Below are 6,377 nucleotides of genomic sequence, written 5' to 3'. Positions count from 1 at the left end.
TAGATCTTGGAGATTTCACCTATTAAAACTATTTGGGAATGTGGAGTTTTCACCCATTAAATCCCAACTCAAAAGCTCAAGCAATGGTGAAACCCATACTCAATAACTAAAGTCCATGCAAACACAACAATACCCACACACAATCATACACTAATTCAACATAATCCCAAGACTAAATTATTTAGCTACTCATGAAGAAAATAAAGAGAAATATACCATATGGGTCATTCAAAGCATCCATTCTTCAACAAGAAATTAAAAAATTGATCCTCTAAAATTTATTACACACTAGCCCAAGATTAGGGTCTCAAGTCTTTAATTCCCAGATATTTTATGATCTAAGATTCCCTAAAGAAGAAGGGGTTTGTGCTTAAATATGGATTGGGATGCATCTAAGTTCTTTTACAGATATACCCCTGGCCTATTCCCACTTACGATTGCGGATATCTATTCATGACCGCAATCTCACAATTGCAGTTTTGTGCTGCAACCGCATTGCTCTGAACGTCTTGACTAAATGCAACCAAGGATAGAGGATCGCGATCGTGGTAATTGAGTCTGATGTAGTCTAGGTCTTCAACTACACTCTTCCTTGCTCCCTTTTCATCATTTTCAACTTCTATCCATATCTTTTGGCCATTTTAACTTTATGACTGCAAAGAGTGGATATTAGTGCATCTATCCATAGATGTTATCTCATTTATTCATTAAAAATAAGGTAATGTGCATGAAAAATGAGTGAGAATGAGTGGTAAACTCACCACTTATCAACTTCCCCTGCATCTATGGTTAGAAACCCAATCATAAAGGCAAAGCTCAACTAATGAAATTGACTAAAATAGCAAACTAAGAATAAAATAACTAATCCGTGAAAATGTGGGTACCATCAAGGTGCCCGAATATTGCAACCCAAATAAAATAAAGATGAGAATTATCCAAAAAAGCAGATTAAGATATAATACAGGCCCAAATTAAATGAGTAAGGATAATGAGAGACCCCCAACTTAAAAGATAATAGTGTCCCCACTGCATAAATAATTAAGGATAAAAGAGATAAGGGTGATCCCTAAAATTGCATTAAGGGCTGTTATCATTGTTGGAATCTGCATCACTACCCTCTTCGTTAAGATATGACCACTTGGTTGGGGCCTCATCCTCATTGTCCACCCAAGAAGAAAGAAGTCTATCTCAGGGCCTTAGAACTTTCCATAGGCCTTTCACACTCTTTCACATCTTGATGAAGAATTTATCCCTTTTCTTCTCCCTTTCAACCCATTTTTCATGTACAATTCAGAGGTCTCATTGTGAATTCTCCAAAGAGGAGTAGGCCTTTTCAATCTTATAAATGGTAGCTTCTTGCTTCTTTTGTTCCTCCTTATACTTCTCATAATCGATACTTGACATATAAGAATGATTAGTGGTGGATGGCTTTCCCAGTCCTTGGGGCAAACTAGACACAAACTCTTTGATGGTTGTAATATTTACTCCAATCTCCTTAATAGGTCCCATGGTAGTTGGCCTATGAGACTCAGGCTCACTGTATGCCGGCTTTTCCAAGTCAATCTTCATTTTCTTGCTTTTGCTGAGTATGCCCTCACTTCTAATCCTCAAGGGGTAAATGGGAGCATTAGGTCACACCCAAGTATCACTAGCATAATCTTCCACCCTCACTCTTTTGTAAAGATCTATAATTAAGGAGGGAAACAATGGATGTGTAACACCTTGGACCTTGAAATGATCTATTTCATTAGGGAGATACCATCTAGAATACATGCAACCATTCTAGCACGTAATTCTGGGACTGTTGTCACGTGGGTGCAAGGAGAAACTCGGCCACAAATGATGTGCAACCATATCTGAGCCTCATAGATGAAATTTTTCATGAAATTACTGCTTTTAGTTTTGGTCAACTAGAGTCCCCTTATTGGCCATAGCTGATGTGACAACTAATTCCCTGATTTACATCCCTTCACTTTAAATTCACCCATATTTTCCTGGTTGAGTCCATAAACATCATTGATTTGTTTAGCCCCAACTTTCACCGGATTTCCCCAAATCTTGGCAGTCACATTGAGTGGGTTCAAAAAAGAGACTTCACCAATGTTCGTATAGAATTCATGGACCCATTGCTTATTTGCAATGCATGGATCTGGGGTGAAGCACTGCCATCCTATGGCTTTAAGTTTGTCATGAAGTGCTGGTAGTTTCTTTGGCACATTATCCAAGCAAATTTCTAAGGTTCCGCTAAGATACCAGAGGCATGGAGATGGAGCACAATAATTCCTTTATATAAGAACAAGGGTGACATTTAGAGTTACAACAATTACCATGCTATTAAGTTATTGAGTCACAAGATCAAGATTTGGGAGAGGGTGATGGAGCGGAGGTGAAGGAAGATAGTGTCTATTTTAGAGAATTAATTTGGATTTGTTCCTGGTCGCTTGACAACTGAGGTAATTCACCTAGAGTGGAGATTGGTTGAGTAGTATAGAGAAAGGAAGAGAGATCTGCACATGGTATTTATTTACTTGGAAAGGGCATATAACAAAGTCCCTAGGGAGGTTCTTTGGAGATATTTAGAGGTGAGGGGGGTCCCAATAGAGTATATTCATTCAATTAGGGACATGTATAAGGGGGCGAAGACTCGGGTTAGGATAGTGGGAAGGGATTTCGAGCATTTTTTGGTCTTGATAAGGTTTCACCAGGGATCAAGTCTTAGACTATTTTTATTCACAGTGGTTATAGATATGTTGACTAGGAGTATTCAAGGTAAGGTACCTTGGTGTATGCTTTTTGTGAATGATGCAGTTTTAATTGATGAATCACGTCAAGGTGTTAATGATAAGTTGAAGGTTTGGAGACAAAACCTAGAAGCTAAAGGATTTAGGTTGAGTAGGACAAAAATGGAGTATTTAAAGTGCAAGTTTAGTGACTCGAGGTAAGAGGAAGAGGTGGTAGTAAAGTTGGAGTCTCGGGTGGTTTGTAAGAGGGATAGTTTTAAGTACCTTGGGTTTATGCTCCAAGGGAATGCTGAAATTGATGAGGATGTCTCTCACCGTATTGGGACAGGTTGGTTGAAGAGGTGGCTCACCTCAAGAATTTTATGTGATAAGAAGGTGCCTCCCAAGGTTAAAGGAAAATCTACAGAGTTGCAGTCCGATCGTCTATGTTATATAGAGTAGGGTGTTGGCCTATTAAAAATTCTCACGTCCAGAAGTTAAAGGTGGTAGAAATAAGGATGTTGCATTGGATGTGTGGATTCACAAGGGCTGATAGGGTTAGGAATGAGATTATTTGAAAGAATGTGGGAGTGGCATCGGTGGAGGATAATATTTGGGAAGTGAGGTTGAGATGGTTTGGGAATGTGATGAGAAGAGGCATAGATGCCCCAGTTCATAGGTGTGAGAGGTTGGCCTTGGATGGTTTCATACGGGGTAGGGGTAGACCGAAGAAATACTGAAGAGAACTAATTAGACGAGACTTGGAGAAGTTATGGCTCACTGAGGACATGAACCCTGATAGAAAGGTTTGGAGGAAGAGTATTAGGTAGAGGGCTAAGGTCTGTGGTCTCGTCATAGGCTGTAGCTAGGAGAGTTTGGTGTAGCTTGGTTTGTAATGCTAGGTTATGGGAGAGGGATTCCTTCGTTAGTCAATGTACTCTATTTTGTGGTTGTTGTATCACTGTTATTTTTATCATGTTGTATGCTTACGATATTTGACTATGGTCCTTTGACTTGAGTCGGGGGTCTATCAAAAATAGCCTCTCTACTTCTTCGGAGGTAGTGGTATGGACTATGGATATTTTACCCTCCCCAGACCCCACTAAGTGGGAATATACTGGGTTTCTTGTTGTTGTTGTTGTTTGGTATCTAATTTCTTGATAGAGGCAGAGTAAGACACCACTATTTGAGAGAGGTGGGAGAAATTACCCTTTTACTCATGGACTATCTTGTCCATGCCTTCGACTCTATTCAAGATCCTTGCTAACATATCCCCAGCCTTGAACATTTTGGGGTCAATGGAACTAGATTCCTTGGCTTTAACTCGATCATGAGGAGGGACATAAAGGTCATAGTCACATTCATGATCTCTTCAATCTTGTTTCTACTCACGATCCATCCAACCTTGGTTCCTACCTTGCCTTTGATAGGTGGGGCGGGAACCTTCGAGTAGTTTGCCAAGTACCAAATTTCTTCATCCAACTTCTTTGCCTCTTCATCTTCTTCATAAGCTTTTGGTGCTACGACGTTTAACGCTTTTGTGGGTGCACCTATAACATGCTTCATTAAGAGATCAAGTTGGGTCATCATTTTGGCCATGTTTTCCTCCTTTTCTTCTTCTCATTTTCTTTGTTCGTTAGTCAACACATATGTGGTAGAAGGTGTTTTGGAAGATTCAGTGTCTCGGGTATGCCAACCCCAATTTTGTTTTGATACTTGTCCTATCAATTGAAAGGCCGCAAGATGATGCAATCTCACTTTAGAACCTCCCGTCGCATTGTCCACCACCATTTTGTTTAATAGATCAAGAGCCCTATAGAAAATCTCGAGGAGCATCTTTTCCAGGACCTCATGATTTGGGCATTGGGCTAACTTTCCATTAAACTTCTCCCAAGCTTCAAATAATGGTTCTCCATTCATTTGTCGGAAGTTCACAATCTCATCCCGTTTTGAAGCATTTTTTATGGTGGGAAGTATCTCTCAAGAAACACCGTAGTAAGATCTTCCCATGATGTAATTGAGCCGGGTGGAAGTGAGCGAATCCATAACATGCCCAAGGAAAGTCATAATATTCAGCCAAAACTCACACTTAGAAAATTTAGCATACAATTTCTGGTCCTTAAGGGATTATAACACAATTCAGAGGTGATTTGCATGATCCTCTTCACACTTGGAGTACACTAAGATGTCATCAATGAAAACTATCACAAAAAATCTAGAAACTGCCTAAAAACCCAATTAATAAGATCCATGAAAGTAGCCGGAGTATTACTCAACCCAAATGACATCACCAAAAATTCATAATGACCATATCGTGTTTGAAAAGCAGTCTTGGGAATATCAACCTCCCTGTTTTTCAACTGATGATATCTGAATGAAGATCAATCTTAGAGAAACATCTACTACCCTGAAGTTGATTAAAAAGATCATAAATCTTAGGAAGAGGATGTTTATCCTTTACTGTCACCTTATTCAGATGATGATAGTCTATACACATTCGAAGGGACCCATCTTTCTTTCCTACAAAAAGAACAGGAGCACCCCATAGAGTAACACTAGGACGAATGAACCCTTTATCAAGAAGATTTTTCAATGACTTCTTTAGCTCCTTTAGTTCAGTCGGAGCCATCCCATAAGGAGGAATAGAAATTGGACGAGTATCTAGTAGAAGATCAATCCCAAAATCCATTTCCCTATCAGAAAGAATTCTAAGAATATCATCAGGAGACACTTTAGGAAATTCAATAGATTGGAAAGAAGGACTCACAGAGTCAGAATCCTTAACCCAAACTAGATGATATAGACACCCTGTTGTAATCAATTTCTTACCTCTAAGATAAGAGATGAACCTCCCTTAGGGCATTGAGGAAATCCCTTTCAATTCTAGCACCGGTTCATTAGTGAATTAAAAACTGACCTTTTGGGTCCTACAATCTAGAGAAGCATAGCACAGATGAATCCAATTCATCCTCAAGATCGCATTGAAATCCACCATATCGAACTCTATAATATCCAATAATTTACTGCTATGAAAGATAGACACCACACGATATATAAATTTTACTAGGAACTATGAAGCACCCACCAGAGTAGAAATAGAAAAAGTATTGGAAATACTGCCAGGGCCAAAACCAAAATGTACAGTCACATAAGGGGTTACACAAGAAAGGGTAGAACGCAGATCAACTAAATAATAAACATCACAGGAAAAGACCTATAACATATTCGTAACAACGTCTGGAGATTCCTCAGATTCCTAGAGAGTAGCAAGTGCATAGAGATAATTCCAACTAGTATCGATACCAAAAGTAACACCCTTTGGCGTAGGATCTACATGTGGCAATCGAAACTTTATTAGCTCAAGTGTCAATCCTGGCTAAATAAAATCTCACTAAATATGACCAAGATGACCACAATTATATCACTCATTTCTCCCCTTCTCATAATAACCACAGTAAAGCAGCCTAGGTTCTGCACTCTATGAACAAGGTGAGTGCCCTCTACATTGTTCTCAAGTAGGATAGATTTACTAGCAGATTTACTAAGAATGTTAGATCTTTGGGGAGGCATGATCTAAAATGTGAGAAAGTCAGGAGTTAGAGAAGTTTCATAGCACTAGAATCTATAGCCCAAAAATACAACACAAGAAAGGGAAAT

The 6,377-nt window shown here is 39.1% G+C and overlaps 1 non-coding gene across 1 annotated transcript; it reads left to right on the top strand.

Moving 5' to 3' along the window:
• Positions 1–4,566: 4,566 nt before the first annotated feature.
• On the top strand, positions 4,567–4,677 carry LOC124888277. The gene has a single exon (XR_007046407.1). It is a non-coding gene; the product is annotated as a small nucleolar RNA R71 (small nucleolar RNA).
• The last annotated feature ends 1,700 nt before the right edge of the window (positions 4,678–6,377 follow it).

This window comes from Capsicum annuum, chromosome 10, assembly GCF_002878395.1.
Source record: "Capsicum annuum cultivar UCD-10X-F1 chromosome 10, UCD10Xv1.1, whole genome shotgun sequence".
Taxonomy (NCBI): Eukaryota; Viridiplantae; Streptophyta; class Magnoliopsida; order Solanales; family Solanaceae; genus Capsicum; species Capsicum annuum.
This window is presented reverse-complemented; position numbering and strand designations above follow the sequence as displayed.